This window comes from Triticum aestivum, chromosome 6B (genome assembly GCF_018294505.1).
Source record: "Triticum aestivum cultivar Chinese Spring chromosome 6B, IWGSC CS RefSeq v2.1, whole genome shotgun sequence".
Classification (NCBI taxonomy): Eukaryota; Viridiplantae; Streptophyta; class Magnoliopsida; order Poales; family Poaceae; genus Triticum; species Triticum aestivum.
This window is the reverse complement of record NC_057810.1, coordinates 645,683,733-645,708,874: the sequence shown is the minus strand read 5'-3', so window position 1 is coordinate 645,708,874 and position 25,142 is coordinate 645,683,733. Positions and strand designations below refer to the sequence as shown.

Genomic DNA, 25,142 nt, shown 5'->3' with positions numbered 1-25,142 from the left:
CTAGAGGAGTTGGGGAAGGGGACGACTGCTTGGGGAGGGGGCGGTGACCTGTAGCAGGAAGAAGAATGGATGCGAGCTCGGGGAGGGGGCCGCGAGCTCATCTACCTTGCTGCTGGTGTTGGTCGACTGGATCAATCCTAGAGGAGTGGGGGAGGGGGTGGCGAGCTCGAGTAGAAGGAAGAGGTTGGGTGTCTGGATCCTAGGGGAGTGGAGCCGTAGAGGCGCCTCTGGCGAACAGCGCCAGCAGCTGCTCCTCCCCTCCTCCAACGAGGGTAACTACAGGAGGGGAGGGTGAGAAGGGAGGGAACATGCCTGATGCTCAGTCTGTTTCTCTGCGTCGAGGTAGGACGCAAGCGTTGCCGCCACCATCGTTGCCCCAAGGTAGCTGTGTCGACGAGGAGCATTGGATGTGGGCGGACGTCCACGGGAAGAGGGGAGCGGTTCCCGTACTCCTGCGGAGGAAGATGGGCGGCGCGACGAGCGATTGCCTCCAGTGGTGGCAGATCCCCTCCATGGCGTCCATGATGACGGCAGGCACCATGGTGCCTATCTGGCCAACACCAACCTTGCTTCCACCGGATCCCCTGGGTCACTCATCGAACCAGAACTCCAACATTGCATCCATGTCTCCGCACAAGCACAATTAATGGCTTGCTCACGCCACCATTGTATGGTTCTTCAGTTTCTTGTTCGCTCTGTCCAATTATTATGAAGTACTAGAAGGCATCCACCTTGGTTGCAACCCCTCAATGTTCCACGTAATTTTATTTTAATCTTTCTTAGTCTGCTCTTGTGGATCTCTCACATCCTCTGAACCCCGCACATTCATTTGCTGATTATAGTTTGTAGGCTGTAAATTATTTTTCGGGTTCGCTCCCCAGATCTCTACAGTTTGCTAGCTTGGGAGAACACTGGTATTGAGGCTGAGCTGTTGAGGACTCTGAAGTTGTGTGTGTTGCTGCCGTTTTCGTTGCCATCACAGTCGTTTTGGTCGCTCATCAGGCTGCTGTCACCGCGAGTCTTCATCTTAGTTGCCGTCTGACAACACCAGGTATGCACCGGTTTCCTCTCTTGTGATTTACTTCTTCAGATTTACTCAAGTGCAGCCGTTAACAATGAACTTTGGTTTGCAGTACAACCTCCATCAGTCACAGCCAATTGATGCACTGAACATCCAGCAAATGGCTGAACTGCAGCCTCGATTCCCCGCCATTCTCCGCTCTAAACAACCGCTCTAATTCCTTGTTCAACGCCAAGGATCTCACCATGGGGTGCATTAATGTACTCATCAACCCACAAGACCAGCCTCCTTCCCCACCGAGGTGGTTGTTGCCTACAAGCCTCCACAAGTGGCATCGCCTGCATCTCCTCTGTGTGTTCCCATCTCTCTATGCTGCACAAGGATGTATTGTGACTTGCATTTTTCTACCTTGCTCTAAATTTAATTTGATTGGGATTGTTTGATTGAATGTCAAATAAAGATCAACTTTGTCTCTGATCTATTCATGGAAGTGTATGCTGAATTATATTCTGAATATCTGATTATTTCTTGCCAGTTATATTCTAACACACTCTGTTTTGGTTTAACAACTTGCAAGTAGTGTCTGTAGTAATGCTAACCCCAGAAAAAAGGACTCACGGGTGGACATCTGCTATAAATAATCAGATACTCCCTCTTTCAGTAAATATATAAGAGCATTTAGATAAGTACTTTAGATCTAAACGCTCTTATATTTCTTTACGGAGGCAGTACTTCTTTCTCACTATCAAAGTCAAATGCTCGGTAAAACTACCCAATGGACTGACTGGTTGTTTACTAATGAATCATCCACACTTTATTCTCTTCTTTTCTCCTCTTCCATTCACGAAAACATCTATAATGTATGCTTGTTGCTTCTAAGGGTTCTTGAACAGAAATATTCAGGAAACCCAATTCTCTATGAGCATGAATAATCTTTCGGTTCATTACATAAAATCAAAATGTGGTTCCAGTTCTGGGAGGTACGGTGTGGTTTCTTTGTTGGCATGTGTGTGCGCTGCTTGTTTGTCTGTTGGCCGGGTGGATTGAACCTTGCATAGTGGCGATGCCGGGAGCCAGGGGTCATCGGAGATGGGAGATGCCGGCGTCATTCAAAATAAGCCTTGCTTGGCATTGACTGAATCCTGCATTTCTAGCAGTCTATGATTGTTTTGGTTGATTCATAATTTCACATGTGCTCATGTAACCTGTCCAGGGATCATCATCCGCAAAGAGGAGAAAGTCTGTCGCTGCAAATACAGAAGGTGGGTTGTCATAAACCGTAATTCTTGGCACTTTTCAGGTCAGCCATTTGAGGCTGGCACGATACATAATGCTGTAATAGATCCGCCATTTGTGGAGAAGGAGAGGCCTGCATCGAAGCTTTCGGTTTCGGCACATTGGACGGCGGCACTCCCCAGTACTGCACCTAACTTGGATATTGGGATGAATCCCTGGAGTACTTCTCCGTGTTCCTTAGGACAGGGAAAGGTGAACGCCACGAATTCTTCCCAGAGTAATGCCCCTCTGTCTCAGATGGTATGGTTTTCATGAAATATTTTTTTGAAAGTAAGATTTTATTGCTTCCGGCATCTTCACTGTCATGATCATTTTGAGAGCATGGTAATTGTCTTGAATGACTGGTAGCTCCTCCCCTTTGGAAAATATCAATAGTGTATCTACATCCAACTCGGTTTTGCTTTAGTCTTATTTGTTAAAACGTAGTGACTATCTATATACTTCATCTTACTATCTGATTATGACAACCATACCCTCGAGGCTGCGACGAGCAATCAATCTCTAATATATTACCGAATCAACATCTAAGTAAGAAATTATATGCGTGTGCATATTATTGGTTATTACTCAGTGCAAGTCAATAAACTAACAACATCTGCAATACCAAATAGATAAAATATGAAGCTACTTTTCATGATGGATCTAATGATATAAATTTTGTACTGTAGATATTGATATATTTTTCTAAAACTCAGTCAAACATGGCCTCGTTTGACTTTTGAAAAAACAAGTACACCTTATATAAAAGAACAGAGGAAGTAAATATGAACCCATAGCTACATCTCTGGTCACTCATGAACCTTCGGATGCCTGTGGGGATAATTTTTTTAATATTCTACAAGACTGTTATTATTTTTGTAGGATGAACAAGAGTTGAAGAGGGAGGGAAGGAAACAATGCTATGCAAAGGTACTCTCAGTAATAAGAACGAACAATCTCAAGTGAGAATGAGGAGGAAAATTACTTTAAACAATGTTTTCTACTTTACTGCGCTTATCTATTTCCTTGTGGGCTCATGGATGCTTGTATGTTTTGTGGCACTAGAAATAGAAAAATGACGAGCATAGAATGTACTATTTTTAACATTGGTACTTTATATGCATGTTTCACTATTAAGTTAGATCCGCACAAAGATCCTTCCACATTAGAATGCCCCAGATAGGTTATGCTTCTATACAGTTATTTTCTATTCTTTCAGAAATTGAAGCAATAGCTTAGGTGTTAAGTATGCTTCTATACAGCCATTTGTTGTTTGGACTTCTTGTGATGATATCCATTGTTGAGAGAATTGTGAAGAAACACCAATTGAACCTTTTGTTCGTTGACCATTGCTACTCTCCGAAACTGCTGAAGCTAAACAGGGCCTCTTAATAAAAAAAATTGCCCAGTATATCTAAAAGGATCAATGAGATGAACTTCATGTATGTAACAGTGCTACTTCTGTGGATATATTATGGTAATCAATGTGGATATAAAAAAATTGATTGTATTATAATCAACACATCATCTCTTATGTTCAGTTTGTAGAGTGAAGTTCTCATTTCTTAGATACATTTGAATGAACTAGCAAATTAAATCCAAGAGTTATATAAATACAATGTTCATCTGGATTGTGCGGAAACTTCGGATGTGAATTTAAGTAGTGATTTCTAAATATTTTATTTAGTATAATCTCTTCGGGATTTCATCGGGGTTGTGGCACTTCCTCCATTGAAATGGCAAGCACTCACCCATCCTTCAAATGTTCCAACTGCTTCTTTTTCTTTTGAGAAAGCATTGTAAATTCTTGATTGTAAAAAATATTTGTTAACATTCTTCTTTACAAAGATAATGTTGCATATGTCAAGTGTGAGTAGTAATATATCATATCTATAATCATAACTATTTCGTATACTTTAGAATTCTCATATATTTATACAATCAATTAATGTCATAACTATCCTATTATTTAAGAAGTTAACCACCTAAAATTAACGGCCCATGTAGGTGCATGGCTTATGCATTCATTGATCTTAATTATTTTATTTTGCGTCTTCTTCATTTATCAATTAATATAGTTTTTTTCCACAGTATGATTTGGTAATAAATTATGTATAGATGAAAACATATGTAGAAGTTAGAGAAATATTTTGAAAATTATTTGATGGCAATCAAAACGTGTGTTGCACGTGCAAGTAAAAAGAGATTAATCTACTCGGCATGTAGATACCATACCATACCATACAAAACAAAGCTCTATGTCATGTAGATACCATACCAAGGAAGAAACAACCTACATAGCAACGAAAAAACTAAAATCATCTCGGCAGCCACTCAGTTTCAAACAACCAGATCCTACCACAGTCAAAAATGTCACTTTTAAAATTACAGTCCTAGATATACATATAAGATGGCATAAAAAAGTAAGTATTATACTTAACATTATCTTCAAGATCTACTGTCCAAGAAAACGTGCAGTCTCTTTAGGATCTTTTTGTGAACCAACATATGTATTAATGACTACCAACTAGCTGAGCTTTCCCGAGATTCAGAAGTAATGAAGGATTTGTGCTGCCGGTAATCAACTTAGAATGTGAATCAGATCCTGAAATTCTTATGTAGGAACGGAGGGAGTATATGTGTAATCTAGATGAACTACGTGTGCTTATTTACATTGCATGAGGCTGTACGAATTTGAAGAATTGGTACGAGGTACACCGCTGTTAAGAAAAGGGCATCCACGGGTTCATTATGTATTACAGAACCGAAACCAAGTGCTTGAACCACCTTACATCACAAGTCAAGGACAACAGAGCACCTGCCTAGCGTAAACGCAATTTAGTCTAGGACTACATATCCAAACGATGATAGTTCAGGGAGAAATGAAGCCATCGCAGTACAAGTAGTGAACCATCGTAGGCGAACTAAGTGCAGGAAGGTACGAGGCTGAAGTGCAAGAAACCTGATCACAACAATCTGATCAATATACATCCCAGAAGTTTCTATCTTCATCTTCCAAGGGAGTTCTTGCCAAGCAGAGCAAGAAGGTCTGAGGCAAAAGTGCAAAAACCATGTTCACAACAACCTGATCAATAGACCTCCCAGACATTTCCACCTTCATCATCCCATGGTTGGTCCTGCCAAGCTAAAGCAGAAGCTTCAGCCTCAGCGGCCCGCTGTCTTGCCTCAGCAACACGGCGTTGCATCACACGGGAATCATGAACGGTGCAGCGCCCGTGGCCAGCTTTGCTCTTCACAAAGTCCAGCAGGCCGTCTGGTCCCCTTGCTCTTTTAACCTGCAGACCATTCTTTTCAATGACTTGCAGAGTGACTTGAATGAGGATCAACCATTACAATTCTTAAAAAAGAAAGAATATTACCTCTAAGGCGCGGCAGTTGGTATAAGTGAAACTGGCATTGATTGGGAAAAATTGCTCCATATCAAGTCCCACCATCGTAATAGTAATCCACAGAGAAATCACCTCTAGACATAAGAAAACAGAGTGGGACAGTCAGGTCAACCCTATCCATACTTTCTTTGCTAATAAAAAAAATACAAATTCTAGTTACATGACTTATTAAGAAATAAATAACTCCAGTTAATGACATCTAAGGCGCAGCAGTTGGTATAAAAGAAACTGGCATTGATTGGGAAAAATTGCTCTATATCATAAGTCCCACCATCATAATAGTAATCCACAGAAAAATCACCTCTAAACATAAGAAAACAAAGTGGACAGTCAGGTCAACACTATCCATCATTTTTTTGCTAATAAAAAAATACAAATTCTAGTTACACGACTTATTAAGAAATAAGTAACTCCAGTTAATACTATTTTAAACAAATGGTTCAGGAAGATTCATATAGTGCTACCTTACAAGGGAATAGACAACAAGCACACACTCCAAACACCCATACAGGGGAGCATCGAACGCTCTCAAGTTGATCATAGACGGTATCAAGAAAATTACGACACAAGAAGCACCTATCTCAGGGGCGTGGCAAACTGCTGCTAGTGAAGAAAACATTCAGAAGAAACAGTTTGGATAGCTGTGATGTTTACCTGGGATTGCTGTCGTTAACAGATCCAAGGTGCCACTCAATGCAGTCAGCGTTCTCAACATGCGTCCCAACATTGTGCCAAATGTAGGTTTTAACCACACGCCTTGGCCGGCCAGACTCGTCAACACGAGGAAAAGGAACAGTTATCACCAAGTCCTGTAGTGGGGATTCACCTGGATATCTGTAGCTCACACTAACCATACTGTGGTCAGGACCTGTGACATTTAGCTTTATGTCCGCTCCAACTGTATAGAAAATGAATGACAAGAATCAAGAACAATCGTCTGACAAAGAGGATGCATGTATTAAAAGATAGCAACAACACACCAAAAAAGTAAGAATGGGCCACCTTTTAACATGGGAGGGGGGGCGCAATAAATACAGACTGATTCCATGTCAGAATCTCATCAGGTCCAGTGCGAAAGGGTCGCTCCGGGGATTTAGGCTTCACATACCACATGTTCCTCAAGAGATCTTTATCAATGAAAGGATGCGATTCGAGTTTAAGGTCAAACAGCTTCCCCAGCTGTAAAATAAATCAACACAAGTGAAAACTGATAACTTAGCAGAGGTGAATATTTGCATGCGCATAGGGCAGCATTAAGAGCATACCTCAAATTGTACAAAACGGTCAGAATTGGGCGGAAAGCTCACTGTCATCTTCCCACGGAGATACGAACCAATGATAAAACCAGAAAAAGCTTCCACCTCAGTCTCCATTTCTTCCTCGAGGAAGATTTTGATAGTATCATGTTCTACAAAAGAACACGGCTTGCTCAGACTTGGATTGACCAACCTAATATCCAGAAGAGAAACAATCTGATTACCTTTGGGGCTTTTGTCATCCACCTCCATTTGTACTTTACTCAAGCTGCAACCAGCCATCTCCATTGAAGGAGACCACACTGCAACAGTGAGAATCAAACGAATGTTATTATACAAGGAAGGAGGAAACAGTAGGCTTCATTACAAAGTGAACATTCATCACCCTGCTGCAAGGTCAACCTTATGGCAGATATCAAATCTTATGGCAGATATCAAAGTGAACATTACAAAGTGAAAATCACTGCTGACTACGTTACAAAGGGAACATTCATCATCCTGATGTAAGGTCAACCTTATGGCAGGTTTCAAATCAATAGACAATGGATAACCAATAACCAAGAGTAATGTATCATAGCATAAATGCATCATTATTTCTAATCTGATACCACACATTTGAATAGAAACCAAATTCTAACAAGCAATATGTATTAATACTGACATACAACAACATGCCTGCCTACAGATAACTATACGGCAATTAGCCAACTAATATCAGTGCTGCATATGGCAGTACTGAACCTACGCAAATAACTAGGAAGATTGATACTAAACGGCTGTATGTTCTAGTTAGTTCAAACCCCCAGTTATGCATATTTGATTCAGTTGCAGACTAGTTTTATACAATTGACATGGGGGTGGACCAGAACAACAGAAGTAAACTAGCACACATGGGTGTGCAACAGCAGCTTGATTCAAAATTAAGTAACAATCACAACTTTATCTAGCAGAAGTGGGTAACCTATAACGAGGTTATTACATAAATACCAATTGTATCGCTGAAGCCTGCAAATAACTAGCAAGTTAGACAACACATCATGGCAATTAGCCAACTAATATCAGTGATGCATATGGCAGTACAGAAGCTAGGAAAGTAACTGGAAAGATTGACACTAAACGGCCATACGTTCTGGTTAGTTCAAACCACCGATTATGCATATTCGATTCACTTCCAGACTACTTTCATATGATTGGAATGGAGCGGACCAGATCAACAGAACTAAACTAATCGCACAGACAGGCGCAACAGCAGCTTGATTCAAAATCAAATAACAATCGCAAATGCATCAAGCAGAAATGGGTAACATTTTATCAACAAATTAGGCGAAAGGTCGTGTACCATAGCAGAAAAGCATCATGACTTTGCATAACCTATAAGCCAAGTTACAGTGGATAACTCATAGCCAAGTGTAAAAGGATGACCTGTTGCCAAGCTACATGCATCATAGCAGAAATTTGTGAAAGCAATAGTCGCATACACAGCATGACAAGCTTATTTGTTCCAATGCATGTAGAAGATGACATTCAAAACAAGTTGTGACACCCGAAGGTAGGCCTATCTGATTCAATTGCAAAATATATTCTGAAACTGAAAGAGGTGGCCCAGAACTGCACGACTAGATTAACTAGCACAGAGCGTTGCAACTTCGAGATCCAACTTCGAGATCCAAGGTGATAACGGTGACATCGTGATTCCTCCGGATTCTTAGGAGGACGGGGGAGGGTTGCATTGGCATTTGGCAAGGTGAACCAACTTCGAGATCCAAGGTGATGGAGGGGGAAGAACTAGGGGTGCGTCTACGCTCTGCCATGGCTTAGCCTAGGTTTCAGGGCACCACGAGCGCAGCAGGGGAGGGGGTGTGAAGGGAGGGGCGAGCGCAACAGGGGAGGGGCTAGGAGGGGAGGGGCGGCGAGGGATTACCGTGCTCCTGGAGGCGGAGGCGCGTGGAGGGGGGCCGGCGCGTGGAGTCGTCGTCGTCGGCGTCGGCGGCGGCGGGGGGGCGTAGAGGTGGACTCGCCTCACGTCCTGCCTCTCCGTCGTCTCTGCCGAGTCCCCTCGAGTCTGGAAGGCTCTGGATCCTCCTATTTGTCCCGTGGACAATAGGGGAGGTTGGGCCATCTCCAGCAAACGAGCCCATGTGGATTTCTGAGGCCCAGTGCGTAATTCCCACCCAATGGATCGAAACAGCGAAATGACTCCCTTTGCATTCTGGGTTTTTTTTTCTTTTTTTCTTCGTTGGAAACGCCCACGGTCATCTGCAAAAGAAAGGTCGAATTAAATCTCGAATCATGTGATAAACCAAAAGAACGAAGAATCGAAACGACGATTCGAAGAAACTAAAGGAATCGAAAATCAAACCTGAAATGAAAACAGGAACAGCCGTGCAGCTCCTCCATGCACTGAAGTTGCACATCTAACTGAAGCAGCGTGTGCGTTGGCCGTCTGACTTTCAGTCGATGTTTGACTCAGCAGGCCCAGATCTGCATCTGGAGAGCAAAGGTGGATCAGATCGACATAGAGCAGAACGCGAACAAAAAACTTGCGAAGGAGAGAGAACAATCTTACTCTGAACCATGAACTATGAACACCTGCTTGAGGATTCATAGCCTGAAGCGCGCCCATCCCATGGATGAACACTTGTATCCACCGATCTGTGTGGTTATGTGTCGATTTGTCCCGCCCTCGTCCGGGGAAGTACTCGACCGCCGTAGCCCCATCAGGGCATGCGCCTCAGACTCCCTAACGGCCATCTCGCCATCCATGAACGACGGCTCGCCGGAGTTGGCCGGATGAAAGGGGGTGCCGAGTACAACCCTCTTCTCACTCGCCACGACACATGGGCATGCATATGCCATCATTCACGGCCACCACGGCCGTGCATACGGGCTGGAGCTCGCCGGAGTTCATGAGGAAGGTGAGAAGACGGGGAGGGCTTTGGCTTTGAGAGGAGGAGAGGAAAAGTAGCTCGGCGGCCAAAGATGAATGAATGAATGGACAGGAGACCCGGTGGTTGGCTCACGAGCATATAGAAGGGCCAGATGCGCCGAACACGCAAGACAAAGACCGTAGAGTATTCTACACGCCTCGATGCGATCAAGATTTCCATACTGCGACCAGGATACAGACGGAAAGTTATAAATATCATTGATCGCCTGCCAGGTTGCGCCATTACTACGGATTAATTACAGTTTCCGTGACAGTCCGGTGCCCGCAAGATCGGTTCAAATACTCCAAAACTTGGCTCGGGCACGTAGTCGGCACGCTGGTGCTCGGTCAGGTCGGCCACGCCTCGTCGTGTCGCCATGCACGACACGAAGCCAACGTCCTCCCGTGCCGTGTACTATTTCTCCATGGCCATAGACCTTCAGCTGGCTTTGCCAGAAGCTCGGGGTTCAGTAGCATTTGTACCAGTGTGTGTGAACGCAGGACCGAGACAGAGAAAACCAGTGGGAGCCAGGCAGACAGCCCGCGTGCGACAACTTTGCGTTTGCAAGCACCTCCCGCCCCTCACCTGTCCAACGTGTCCTGCTCTCTCTTTTTTTTTTGAACAAACGTGTCCTGCTCGTGGCTGGACCCACGCTCAACGTGAAAGTAAGCCACGCGCTCAACGCGAAAGTACTCCTTCCGTCCCATAATATAAGAACATTTTTACACTTAAAAACGTTCTTATATTATGAAACAAAGGGAGTATACCGTACTCCTACTTTTTTTTTGCCGGAATTTGAGAGCTTTATTCAATACAAAGTGACCCTCGGACAGTCGGCCAATAAGCTTCTCTTTTAACTAGATGACCCGTTGCGTCCATGGCGCAAAGGCCGAGCACAAGTCAAGTATTGAAAATATGCATTGAAATATGTAAATATAGAATGAAACATATGAAAATAAACACATAAGAGCCTTTTCAGTTGGCATACATTTGGACTTATTCGAGCTAATATTGTTGATAGAGCAAACAAAAATATTTTTCTTTACACCAAGATTTTCAAAAAGGCAGAGCTTGCATACCTGCAATGAGCAGAGCAATAGACAAAGCAACAATTTTTTAAAGTATTGTTGCTGCCAAAGCACAGCTCATGATACGGCATGCAGCAAGCAAGTGATAGTGATTGACAATTATGCAAAGGCCCTTGGATGTGCACTCGAAGGCAAAAGCATATATTTCTTTCATCATAGCCGTTTCAAAAGCATACCACACAACAGTCTAAGCAGCAAATGACCGACAGTTGAACGCACAGGATGGCCTTAGGTGATTACATAAGATCAAAAGGATGATAAACGTAGAAGTCTTGGTAAGCATCTATACTAATGCTAAGTTATATAACAAGGGGCTCTTGCAACTTGCTTATATTGAGTAGACGATCAAGCGCAATCCCTTGGAAGTGCATTTGAAGGCGAAAGCATGTGCTTGACCTTTCTCCATGCTAGATGACCCGTTGCACCGATGGCGCGAAGGGCGATTGCATGCCAAGTTTTCAAGCCATGAAAGTAGGGCATGGGAGACGTTGGCGCCTCGAGCCCGCGTGTCCCATGTTCTACTCTTCTTCCCCGGCAACTGCACTTCCACTCCGAGGGACGCAACCGACTGCTGGACATGGACACGACCGGTACAATAAGGATTGTCGCCGGTGAAAATTTAGAGTAGTTTAGTTGCGTATAATTGTATGAATTTGATGATTTGAAAATGATGTATCTGGTCATGAATATAATTTTTTTTGTTGACTAATCATTGTCCGCGGACGAGCAGCGCGTCCGCAGGCTGTTGGGGCTAGATTTTGGTACTTGTGGCTGTATATGCTCTTATATTCTACGAATAGTAGTTGGAATAAATCAGACAAAACAGTAGAGATCATATGAAAACCCGAGCCTCAGACTCCACAAGCCGCAGCCCCCGAAGGTCTCGAGAAGGTTCTCACTGCCGCCATGGCGACTTTGGCGATTTGCCGGTGATTAGCCTCGATGTTGTTCCCCTCCTCTCTGATTTCTCCCCCAATCTCCAGATCTACTCCATCCCTTCTCGTTCCCTGCGATTTCTTCCCGACTTTTCCCCTCTGCAACTCCCTCTCCCTTGTCGGAAGTGAAGGAAATTTGCCCTAGAGGCAATAATAAAGTTATTATTTATTTCCTTATTTCATGATAAATGTTTATTATTCATGCTAGAATTGTATTAACCGGAAACATGATACATGTGTGAATACATAGACAAGCTGAGTGTCACTAGTATACCTCTACTTGACTAGCTCATTAATCGAAGATGGTTATGTTTCCTAGCCATGGACAAAGAGTTGTCATTTGATTAATGGGATCACATCATTAGGAGAATGATGTGATTGACTTGACCCATTTCGTTAGCTTAGCACTTGATCATTTAGTATGTTGCTATTGCTTTCTTCATGACTTATACATGTTCCTATGACTATGAGATTATGCAACTCCCGTTTACCGGAGGAATACTTTGTGTGCTACCAAACATCACAACGTAACTGGGTGATTATAAAGGTGCTCTACAGGTGTCTCCAAAGGTACTTGTTGGGTTGGCGTATTTCGAGATTAGGATTTGTCACTCCGATTGTCGAAGAGGTATCTTTGGGCCCACTTAGTAATGCACATCACTATAAGCCTTGCAAGCCTTGCAGCTAATGAGTTAGTTGCGGGATGATGTATTACGGAACGAGTAAAGAGACTTGCCGGTAACGAGATTGAACTAGGTATTGAGATACCGACGATCGAATCTCGGGCAAGTAACATACCGATGACAAAGGGAACAACGTATGTTGTTATGCGGTTTTGACCAATAAAGATCTTCGTAGAATATGTAGGAGCCAATATGAGCATCCAGGTTCCACTATTGGTTATTGACCGGAGACGTGTCTCGGTCATGTCTACATAGTTCTCGAACCCGTAGGGTCCGCACGCTTAAAGTTAGATGACAATTATATTATGAGTTTATGTGTTTTGATGTACCGAAGGTTGTTCAGAGTCCCGGACGTGATCACGGACATGACAAGGAGTCTCGAAATGGTCGAGACATGAAGATCGATATATTGGACGACTATATTTGGACACCGGAAAGGTTCCGGGTGAGATTGGGACAATACCGGAGCTCCGCGAGGTTATCGGAACCCCCGGGGAGGTATATGGCCCTTAATGGGCTTTAGTGGAAAGGAGGAGAAAGGAGCAAGGGAGGGGGCGCGCCCCCACCAAGCCCAATCCGAATTGGGAGGGGGGCGGGCCCCCTTTCCTTCCTCCCTCCTTCCTCTTCCTTCCCTCTCCCTCTCCAAATAGGAAAGGGAGGAGTCATACTCCCGGTGGGAGTAGGACTCCCCCCCTTGGGCGCGCCTCCTCCCCTTGGCCGGCCCCCTCCTCCACTCCTTTATGTACGGGGGAGGGGGTCACCCCATAGACACAACAATTGATTATTGATCTCTTAGCTGTGTGCGGTGCCCCCCTCCATCATAGTCCTCCTCGATAATATTGTAGCAGTGCTTAGGCGAAGCCCTGCGACGGGAGAACATCATCATCGTCACCACGCCGTCGTGCTGACGGAACTCTCCCTAGAGAGTTGGCTGGACAGGAGTTCGAGGGACGTCATCGAGCTGAACGTGTGCAAGAACTCGGAGGTGTCGTGCTTTCAGTGCTTGATCGGTCGGGCCGTGAAGACGTACGACTACATCAACCGTGTTGTGCTAACGCTTTCGCTTACGGTCTACGAGGGTCCGTAGACAACACTCTCTCCTCTCGTTGCGATGCATCACCATGATCTTGCGTGTGTGTAGGAATTTTTTAAAAATTACTACGTTCCCCATCAGTGGTATCAGAGCCTAGGTTTTATGCGTTGATGTTATACGCACGAGTAGAACACAAGTGAGTTGTGGGCGATACAAGTCATACAGCTTACCAGCATGTCATACTTTGGTTCGGCGGTATTGTTGGATGAAGTGGCCCTGACCGACATTACGCGTACGCTTACGGGAGACTAGTTCTACCGACGTGCTTTGCACACACATGGCTGGCGGGTGTCAGTTTCTCCAACTTTAGTTGAACCGAGTGTGGCTACGCCCGGTCCTTGAGAAGGTTAAAACAACACTAACTTGACGAACTATCGTTGTGGTTTTGATGCGTAGGTAAGAATGGTTCTTGCTCAGCCCGTAACACCCACGTAAAACTTGCAACAACAAAGTAGAGGACGTCTAACTTGTTTTTGCAGGGCATGTTGTGATGTGCTATGGTCAAGACATGATGCTATATTTTATTGTATGAGATGATCATGTTTTGTAACCGAGTTATCGGCAACTGGCAGGAGCCATATGGTTGTCGCTTTATTGTATGCAATGCAATCGCCCTGTGATTGCTTTACTTTATCACTAAGCGGTAGTGATAGTCGTAGTAGCAATAGTTGGCGAGACGACAACGATGCTACGATGGAGATCAAGGTGTCGCGCTGGTGACGATGGTGATCATGATGGTGCTTCGGAGATGGAGATCACAAGCACAAGATGATGATGGCCATATCATATCACTTATATTGATTGCACGTGATGTTTATCTTTTATGCATCTTATCTTGCTTTGATTGATGGTAGCATTTTAAGATGATCTCTCACTAAATTTCAAGATAAAAGTGTTCTCCCTGAGTATGCACCGTTGCTAAAGTTCGTCGTGCCCAGACACCACGTGATGATTGGGTGTGATAAGCTCTACGTCCATCTACAATGGGTGCAAGCCAGTTTTGCACACGCAGAATACTCAGGTTAAACTTGACGAGCCTAGCATATGCAGGTATGGCCTCGGAACACTGAGACCAAAAGGTCGAGCGTGAATCATATAGTAGATATGATCAACATAGTGATGTTCACCATTAAAAACTACTCCATTTCACGTGATGATCGGTTATGGTTTAGTTGATTTGGATCACGTGATCACTTAGATGATTAGAGAGATGTCTATCTAAGTGGGAGTTCTTAAGTAATATGATTAATTGAACTTAAATTTATCATGAACTTAGTCCTTGTAGTATTTTGCAAATTATGTTGTAGATCAATAGCTCGCGTTGTTGCTTTCATATGTTTATTTTGATATGTTCCTAGAGAAAACTGTGTTGAAAGATGTTAGTAGCAATGATGCGGATTGGATCCGTGATCTGAGGATTGTCCTCATTGCTGCACAGAATAATTATGTCCTTGATGCACCGCTAGGTTACAGACCTATTGCAGGAGCAAATGCAGACGTTATGAACGTTTGGTTAGCTCAATATGATGACTACTTGATAGTTTAGTGCACCATGCTTAACATCTTAGAATCGGGACTTCAAAGACGTTTTGAACGTCATGGACCATATGAGATGTTCCAGGAGTTGAAGTATATTTCAAGAAAATACCCGAGTTGAGAGATATGAAGTCTCCAACAAGTTCTATAGCTAAAAGATGGAGGAGAATTGCTCAACTAGTGAGCAAGTGCTTAGATTGTCTAAGTACTACAATCGCTTGAATCAAGTGGGAGTTAATCTTCCAAGATAAGATAGTGATTGGCAGAGTTCTCTAGTCACCATCACCAAGTTACTGGAACTTCGTGATGAACTATAGTGCAAGGGATGACGAAAATGATTCCCAAGCTCTTCGTGATGCTAAAATCAATGAAGGTAGAAATCAAGAAAAGAACATCAAGTGTTGATGATTGATAAGACCACTAGTTTCAAGAACAGGGCAAAGGAAAAGAAAGGGAACTTCAAGTAGAATGGCAAGCAAGTTTTCACTCCCGTGAAGAAGCCCAAAGATGGACCAAAGCCTGAAACTAAGTGCTTCTACTGCAAAGGAAATGGTCACTGGAAGCGGAAATGCCCTGAATATTTGGTGGATAAGAAGGATGGCAAAGTGAACAAGGGTATATTTGATATACAGGTTATTGATGTGTACCTTACTAGTGTTTATAGTAGCCCCTGAGTATTTGATACTTGTTCGGTTGCTAAGATTGCTAACTCGAAACAGGAGTTACAGAATAAACAGAGATTAGTTAAGGGTGAAGTAACGATGTGTGTTGGAAGTGGTTCCAAGATTGATATGATCATCATCGTACACTCCCTATATTTTTGAGATTAGTGTTGAACCTAAATAAATGTTATTTGGTGTTTGCGTTGAGCATAAATATGATTAGATCATGTTTATTGCGATGCGATTATTCATCTAAGACAGAGAATAAATTGTTGCTCTGTTTACATGAATAAAACCTTCTATGGTCATACACCCAATGTTGATGGTTTATTGAATCTTGATCGTGGTGATACACATATTCATAATATTGATGCCAAAAGATGCAAAGTTGATAATGATAGTGCAACATATTTGTGGCACTGCCGTTTGGGTCATATCGGTGTAAAGCGCATGAAGAAACTCCATAAAGATGGATTTTTTGAATCATTTGATGCTTGCGAACCGTGCCTCATGGGCAAGATGACTAAAACTCCGTTCTCCGGAACAATGGAACGAACTAGTGACTTATTGGAAATAATACATACTGATGTATGCGGTCCAATGAGTATTAATGCGCATGACGGGTATCGTTATTTTCAGACCTCACAAGATGATTTGAGCAGATACGAGTATATCTGCTTAATGAAACACAAGTCTGAAACATTTGAAAAGTTCAAAGAATTTTAGAGTGAGGTGGAGAATCATCGTAACAAGAAAATAAAGTTTCTATGATCTGATCATGGAGGAGAATACTTGCATTACGAGTTTGGCCTTCATATAAAACAATGTGGAATAGTTTCACATTTCACACCACCTGGAACACCACAACGTTATGGTGTGTTTGAACGTCGTAACCGCACTTTATTGGATATTGTGCGACCTATGATGTCTCTTATCAATTTACCACTATTGTTTTGGGGTTATGCATTAGAGACAGTTGCATTCACTTTAAATAGGGCACCATCAAAATCCGTTGAGACGACGCCTTATGAACTGTGGTTTGGCAAGAAACCAAAGTTGTCGTTTCTTAAAGTTTGGGGCTGCGATGCTTATGTGAAAATGTTGGGGAACGTAGTAATTTCAAAAATTTCCTATGCACATGCAAGATCATGGTGATGATATAGCAACGAGAGGGGAGAGTGTTGTCCATGTACCCTCGTAGACCATTAGCGGAAGCGTTAGCACAACGCGGTTGATGTAGTCATACGTCTTCACGATCCGACCGATCCAAGTACCGAACGTACGGCACCTCCGAGTTCAGCACACGTTCAGCTCGATGACGATCCCCGGGCTCCGATCCAGCAAAGCTTCGGGGATGAGTTCCTTCAGCATGACGGCGTGGTGACGATGATGATGTTCTACCGGCGCAGGGCTTCGCCTAAACTCCGCGACAATATGACCGAGGTGGAATATGGTGGAAGGGGGCACCGCACACGGCTAAGGAACGATCCGTAGATCAACTTGTGTGTCTATGGGGTGCCCCCCCCCCCGCCCCCGTATATAAAGGAGCAAGGGGGGAGGCCGGCCGGCCCTTGTGGGCATGCCAAGGAGGAGGAGTCCTCCTCCTAGTAGGAGCAGGACTCCTCCTTTCCTACTCCTACTAGGAGGAGGGAGGAAGGGGGAGAGGGGGAAGGAAAGAGGGGGGCGCCGCCCCCCCTCCAGGTCCAATTCGGACCAGAGGGAGAGGGGGCGCGCGGCCCACCCTGGCCGCCCCTCTCTCTTCCCACTAAGGCCCATGTGGCCCATTAACTCTCCCGGGGGGGTTCCGGTAACCCTCCGGCACTCCGGTTTTCTCCGAAAACACCTGGAACACTTCCGGTGTCCGAATATAGCCGTCCAATATATCAATCTTTATGTCTCGACCATTCTGAGACTCCTCGTCATGTGCTTGATCACATCTGGGACTCCGAACAAACTTTGGTACATCAAAACTTATAAACTCATAATAAAACTGTCATCGTAACGTTAAGCGTGCGGACCCTACGGGTTCGAGAACAATGTAGACATGACCTAGAACTATTCTCGGTCAATAACCAATAGCGAAACCTGGATGCCCATATTGGTTCCTACATATTCTACGAAGATCTTTATCGGTCAAACCGCATAACAACATACGTTGTTCCCTTTGTCATCGGTATGTTACTTGCCCGAGAGTCGATCGTCGGTATCCAATACCTAGTTCAATCTCGTTACCGGCAAGTCTCTTTACTCGTTACATAATGCATCATCTCGTAACTAACTCATTAGTTACATTGCATGCAAGGCTTATAGTGATGTGCATTATCGAGAGGGCCCAGAGATACCTCTCCGACAATCGGAGTGACAAAACCTAATCTCGAAATACGCCAACCCAACATCTACCTTTGGAGACACCTGTAGTACTCCTTTATAATCACCCATTTACGTTGTGACATTTGGTAGCACCCAAAGTGTTCCTCCGGTAAACGGGAGTTGCATAATCTCATAGTTTCAGGAACATATATAAGTCATGAAGAAAGCAATAGCAATATACTAAACGATCAAGTGCTAGGCTAACGGAATGGGTCATGTCAATCACATCATTCTCCTAATGATGTGATCCCATTAATCAAGTGACAACACATGTCTATGGTTAGGAAACATAACCATCTTTGATTAATGAGCTAGTCAAGTAGAGGCATACTAGTGACTATATGTTTGTCTATATATTCACACATGTATCATGTTTCCGGTTAATACAATTCTAGCATGAATAATAAACATTTATCATGATATGAGGAAATAAATAATAACTTTATTATTGCCTCTAGGGCATATTTCCTTCAGTCTCCCACTTGCACTAGAGTCAATAATCTAGATTACATAGTAATGATTCTAACACCCATGGAGTCTTGGTGTTGATCATGTTTTGCTCGTGAGAGAGGCTTAGTCAACGGATCTGCAACATTCAGATCCGTATGTATTTTGCAAATCTCTATGTCTCCCACTTGGACTTGGTCCCAGATGGAATTGAAGCGTCTCTTGATGTGCTTGGTCCTCTTGTGAAATCTGGATTCCTTTGCCAAGGCAATTGCACTAGTATTGTCACAGAAGATCTTCATTGGTCCCGATGCACTAGGTATGACACCTAGATCGGAAATGAACTCCTTCATCCAGACTCCTTCATTTGCTGCTTCCGAAGCAGCTATGTACTCCGCTTCACATGTAGATCCCGCCACGACGCTTTGTTTAGAACTGCACCAACTTACAGCTCCACCGTTTAATAAAAACACGTATCCGGTTTGCGATTTAGAATCGTCCGGATCAGTGTCAAAGCTTGCATCGACGTAACCATTTACGACTAGCTCTTTGTCACCTCCATATACGAGAAACATATCCTTAGTACTTTTAAGGTATTTCAGGATGTTCTTGACCGCTGTCCAGTGATCCACTCCTGGATTACTTTGGTACCTTCCTGTCAAGCTTATTGCTAAGCATACGTCAGGTCTGGTACACAGCATTGCATACATGATAGAGCCTATGGCTAAAGCATAGGGAACATCTTTCATTTTCTCTCTATCTTCTGTTGTGGTCGGTCATTGAGTTTTACTCAACTTGACACCTTGTAGCACGGGCAAGAACCCTTTCTTTGCCTGATCCATTTTGAACTTTTTCAAAATTTTATCAAGGTATGTGCTTTGTGAAAGTCCTATTAAGCGTCTTGATCTATCTCTATAAATCTTGATGCCCAATATGTAAGCAGCTTCACCGAGGTCTTTCATTGAAAAACTTTTATTCAAGTATCCTTTTATGCTATCCAGAAATTCTATATCATTTCCAATTAATAATATGTCATCTACATATAATATCAGAAATGCTACAGAGCTCCCACTCACTTTCTTGTAAATACAGGCTTCTCCAAAAGTCTGTATAAAACCATATGCTTTGATCACACTATCAAAGCGTTTATTCCAACTCCGAGATGCTTGCACCAGTCCATAAATGGATCGCTGGAGCTTGCACACTTTGTTAGCACCTTTTGGGTCAACAAAACCTTCTGGCTGCATCATATACAAATCTTCTTCCAGAAATCCATTCAAGAATGCAGTTTTGACATCCATTTGCCAAATTTCATAATCATGAAATGCAGCAATAGCTAACATGATTCGGACAGACTTAAGCATCACTACGGGTGAGAAAGTCTCATCGTAGTCAACCCCTTGAACTTGTCGAAAACCTTTTGCAACAAGTCGAGCTTTATAGACAGTTACATTACCATCAGTGTCAGTCTTCTTCTTAAAGATCCATTTATTCTCAATGGCTTGCCGATCATCGGGCAAGTCAACCAAAGTCCATACTTTGTTTTCATACATGGATCCCATCTCAGATCATCATTTCCTTATAGTTCGTAGGTTCATCATGGTCAAGTAACATGACTTCTAGAATAGGATTACCGTACCACTCTGGTGTGGATCTTACTGTGGTAGACCTACGAGGTTCAGTAGAAACTTGATCTGAAGTTTCATAATCAATATCATTAGCTTCCTCACTAATTGGTGTAGGTGTCACAGGAACTGATTTCTGTGATGAACTACTTTCCAATAAGGGAGCAGGTACAGTTACCTCATCAAGTTCTACTTTCCTCCCACTCACTTCTTTCGAGAGAAACTCCTTCCCTAGAAAGGATCCATTCTTGGCAACGAATGTTTTGCCTTCGGATCTGTGATAAAAGGTGTATCCAACAGTCTCTTTTGGGTATCTTATTAAGACACATTTCTCCGATTTAGGTTCGAGCTTATCTGGTTGAAGTTTCTTCACATAAGCATCGCAGCACCAAACTTTAAGAAACGACAACTTTGGTTTCTTCACATAAGCATCGCAGCACCAACCTTTAAGGCGTCGTCTCAACGGATTTTGATGGTGCCCTATTTAACGTGAATGCGGCCATCTCTAAAGCATAACCCCAGAACGACAGCGGTAAATCAGTAAGAGACATCATAGATCGCACCATATCTAGTAAAGTACGATTACGACGTTCGGACACACCATTTCTTTGTGGTGTTCCAGGTGGCGTGAGTTGTGAAACTATTCCACATTGTTTCAAATGTAAACCAAACTCGTAACTCAAATATTCTCCTCCACGATCAGATCGTAGAAACTTTATTTTCTTGTTACGATGATTTTCCACTTCACTCTGAAATTCCTTGAACTTTTCAAATGTTTCAGACTTGTGTTTCATTAAGTAGATATACCCATATCTGCTCAAATCATCTGTGAAGGTGAGAAAATAACGATATCCGCCACGAGCCTCAACATTCATCGGACCACATACATCTGTATGTATGATTTCCAACAAATCCGTTGCTCTCTCCATAGTACCGGAGAACGGTGTTTTAGTCATCTTGCCCATGAGGCACGGTTCGCAAGTACCAAGTGATTCATAATCAAGTGATTCCAAAAGTCCATCAGTATGGAGTTTCTTCATGCGCTTTACACTGATATGACCTAAACGGCAGTGCCACAAATAAGTTGCACTCTCATTACCAACTCTGCATCTTTTGGCTTCGACATTATGAATATGTGTATCACTACTTTCGAGATTCAATAAAAATAGACCACTCTTCAAGGGTGCATGACCATAAAAGATATTACTCATATAAATAGAACAACCATTATTCTCCGATTTAAATGAATAACCGTCTCGCATCAAACAAGATCCAGATATAATGTTCATGCTCAACGCTGGCACCAAATAACAATTATTTAGGTCTAAAACTAATCCCGAAGGTAGATGTAGAGGTAGCGTGCCGACCGCGATCACATCGACTTTGGAACCGTTTCCCACGCGCATCGTCACCTCGTCCTTCGCCAGTGCTCGCTTATTCCGTAGTCCCTGTTTCGAGTTGCAAATATTAGCAACAGAACCAGTATCAAATACCCAGGTGCTACTATCAGCTCTAGTAAGGTACACATCAATAACATGTATATCACATATACCTTTGTTCACCTTGCCATCCTTCTTATCCGCCAAATACTTGGGGCAGTTCCGCTTCCAGTGTCCAGTCTGCTTGCAGTAGAAGCACTCAGTTTCAGGCTTAGGTCCAGACTTGGGTTTCTTCTCTTGAGCAGCAACTTGCTTGCCGTTATTTTTGAAGTTCCCCTTCTTCTTTCCTTTGCCCTTTTTCTTGAAACTAGTGATCTTGTTGACCATCAACACTTGATGCTCCTTCTTGATTTCTACCTCCGCAGCTTTTAGCATTGCGAAGAGCTCGGGAATTGTCTTGTTCATCCCTTGCATATTATAGTTCATCACGAAGCTCTTGTAGCTTGGTGGCAGTGATTGGAGAATTCTGTCAATGACGCTATCATCCGGAAGATTAACTCCCAGTTGAATCAAGTGATTATTATACCCAGACATTTTGAGTAAATGCTCACTGACAGAACTATTCTCCTCCATCTTGCAGCTGTAGAACTTATTGGAGACTTCATATCTCTCAATCCGGGCATTTGCTTGAAATATTAACTTCAACTCCTGGAACATCTCATATGCTCCATGACGTTCAAAACGTCGTTGAAGACCCGGTTCTAAGCCGTAAAGCATGGCACATTGAACTATCGAGTAGTCATCAGCTTTGCTCTGCCAGATGTTCTTAATGTCGTCAGTTGCATCAGTAGCAGGCCTGGCACCCAGCGGTGCTTCTAGGACGTAATTCTTCTGTGCAGCAATGAGGATAATCCTCAAGTTACGGACCCAGTCCGTGTAATTGCTACCATCATCTTTCAACTTTGCTTTCTCAAGGAACGCATTAAAATTCAATGGAACAACAGCACGAGCCATCTATCTACAACAAACATAGACAAGCAAAATACTATCAAGTACTAAGTTCATGATAAATTTAAGTTCAATTAATCATATTACTTAAGAACTCCCACTTAGACAGACATCTCTCTAGTCATCTAAGTGATCACGTGATCCAAATCAACTAAACCATAACCGATCATCACGTGAGATGGAGTAGTTTTCAATGGTGAACATCACTATGTTGATCATATCTACTATATGATTCACGCTCGACCTTTCAGTCTCCGTGTTCCGAGGCCATATCTGCATATGCTAGGCTTGTCAAGTTTAACCTGAGTATTCTGCGTGTGCAAAACTGGATTGCACCCGTTGTAGATGGACATAGAGCTTATCACACCCGATCATCACGTGGTGTCTGGGCACGACGAACTTTGGCAACGGTGCATAATCAGGGAGAACACTTCTTGATAATTTTTAGTGAGAGATCATCTTCAAATGCTACCGTCAAACAAAGCAAGATAAGATGCATAAAGGATAAACATCACATGCGATCAATATAAGTTATATGATATGGCCATCATCATCTTGTGCTTGTGATCTCCATCTTCGAAGCACCATTGTTATCACCATCGTCACCGGCGCAACACCTTGATCTCCATCGTAGCATCGTTGTCGTTACGCCATCTATTGCTTCTACGACTATCGCTACCGCTTAGTGATAAAGTAAAGCAATTACAGGGCGTTTGCATTTCATACAATAAAGCTACAACCATATGGCTCCTGCCAGTTGCCGATAACTTCGGTTACAAAACATGATCATCTCATACAATAAAATATAGCATCACGTATTGACCATATCACATCACAACATGCCCTGCAAAAACAAGTTAGACGTCCTCTACTTTGTTGTTGCAAGTTTTACGTGGCTGCTATGGGCTTAGCAAGAACCGTTCTTACCTACGCATCAAAACCACAACGATAGTTCGTCAAGTTAGTGCTGTTTTAACCTTCACAAGGACCGGGCGTAGCCACACTCGATTCAGCTAAAGTGAGAGAGACAGACACCCGCCAGTCACCTTTAAGCACAAGTGCTTGTAACGGTGAAACCAGTCTCGCATAAGCGTACGCGTAATGTCGGTCCGGGCCGCTTCATCTCACAATACCGCCGAACCAAAGTATGACATGCTGGTAAGCAGTATGACTTGTATCGCCCACAACTCACTTGTGTTCTACTCGTGCATATAACATCAACACATAAAACCTAGGCTCGGATGCCACTATTGGGGAACGTAGTAATTTCAAAATTTTCCTACGCACATGCAAGATCATGGTGATGATATAGCAACGAGAGGGGAGAGTGTTGTCCACGTACCCTCGTAGACCGTTAGCGGAAGCGTTAGCACAACGCGTTTTATGTAGTCATACGTCTTCACGATCCGACCGATCCAAGTACCGAACGTACGACACCTCTGAGTTCAGCACACGTTCAGCTCGATGACGATCCCCGGGCTCCGATCCAGCAAAGCTTCGGGGATGAGTTCCGTCAGCACGACGGCATGGTGACGATGATGATGTTCTACCGGCGCAGGGCTTCGCCTAAACTCCGTGACAATATGACCGAGGTGGAATATGGTGGAAGAGGGCACCGCACACGGCTAAGGAACGATCCGTAGATCAACTTGTGTGTCTATGGGGTGCCCCCCGCCCCCGTGTATAAAGGAGCAAGGGGGGAGGCCGGCCAGCCCTTGTGGGCGCGCCAAGGAGGAGGAGTCCTCCTCCTAGTAGGAGTAGGACTCCTCCTTTCCTACTCCTACTAGGAGGGGGAAGGAAGGGGGAGAGGGGGAAGGAAAGAGGGGGGCGCCGCCCCCCTCCTAGTCCAATTCGGACCAGAGGGAGAGGGGGCACGTGGCCCACCCTGGCCGCCCCTCTCTCTTCCCACTAAGGTCCATGTGGCCCATTAACTCTCCTGGGGGGCTTCCGGTAACCCTCCGGCACTCCGGTTTTCTCCGAAAACACCCGGAACACTTCCGGTGTCTGAATATAGCCGTCCAATATATCAATCTTTATGTCTCGACCATTCTGAGACTCCTCGTCATGTCCGTGATCACATCTGGGACTCCGAACAAACTTCGGTACATGAAAACTTCTTAACTCATAATAATACTGTCATTGTAACGTTAAGCGTGCGGACCCTACGGGTTCGAGAACTATGTAGACATGACCTAGAACTATTCTCGGTCAATAACCAATAGCGAAACCTGGATGCCCATATTGGTTCCTACATATTCTACGAAGATCTTTATCGGTCAAACCGCATAACAACATACATTGTTCCCTTTGTCATCGGTATGTTACTTTCCCGAGATTCGATCGTCGGTATCCAATACCTAGTTCAATCTCGTTACCGGCAAGTCTCTTTACTCGTTACGTAATGCATCATCTCGTAACTAACTCATT

General features: G+C 43.7%; 1 long non-coding RNA gene and 1 pseudogene across 3 annotated transcripts; one reads left to right on the top strand and one right to left on the bottom strand.

Moving 5' to 3' along the window:
• Window positions 1-6: 6 nt before the first annotated feature.
• On the top strand, window positions 7-3,498 carry LOC123138470 (uncharacterized). 2 transcript variants are annotated; one of them, XR_006469172.1, is made up of 3 exons: window positions 15-1,051; window positions 1,134-1,372; window positions 2,235-3,498. It is a non-coding gene; the product is annotated as an uncharacterized lncRNA (long non-coding RNA). The 2 variants fall into 2 exon arrangements; XR_006469171.1 differs by lacking the exon at window positions 2,235-3,498 and having other exon boundaries at window positions 7-1,051; window positions 1,134-1,555.
• Window positions 3,499-5,019: 1,521 nt separating this feature from the next.
• LOC123138469 (coatomer subunit delta-3-like) lies at window positions 5,020-9,952 on the bottom strand (annotated as a pseudogene). The gene is made up of 9 exons (XR_006469170.1): window positions 9,529-9,952; window positions 9,322-9,449; window positions 8,884-9,218; window positions 7,187-7,264; window positions 6,972-7,114; window positions 6,687-6,885; window positions 6,361-6,598; window positions 5,904-6,009; window positions 5,020-5,592 (listed from the first exon to the last, which is right to left on the bottom strand). The product of XR_006469170.1 is annotated as a coatomer subunit delta-3-like (transcript).
• Between the last annotated feature and the right edge of the window lie 15,190 nt (window positions 9,953-25,142).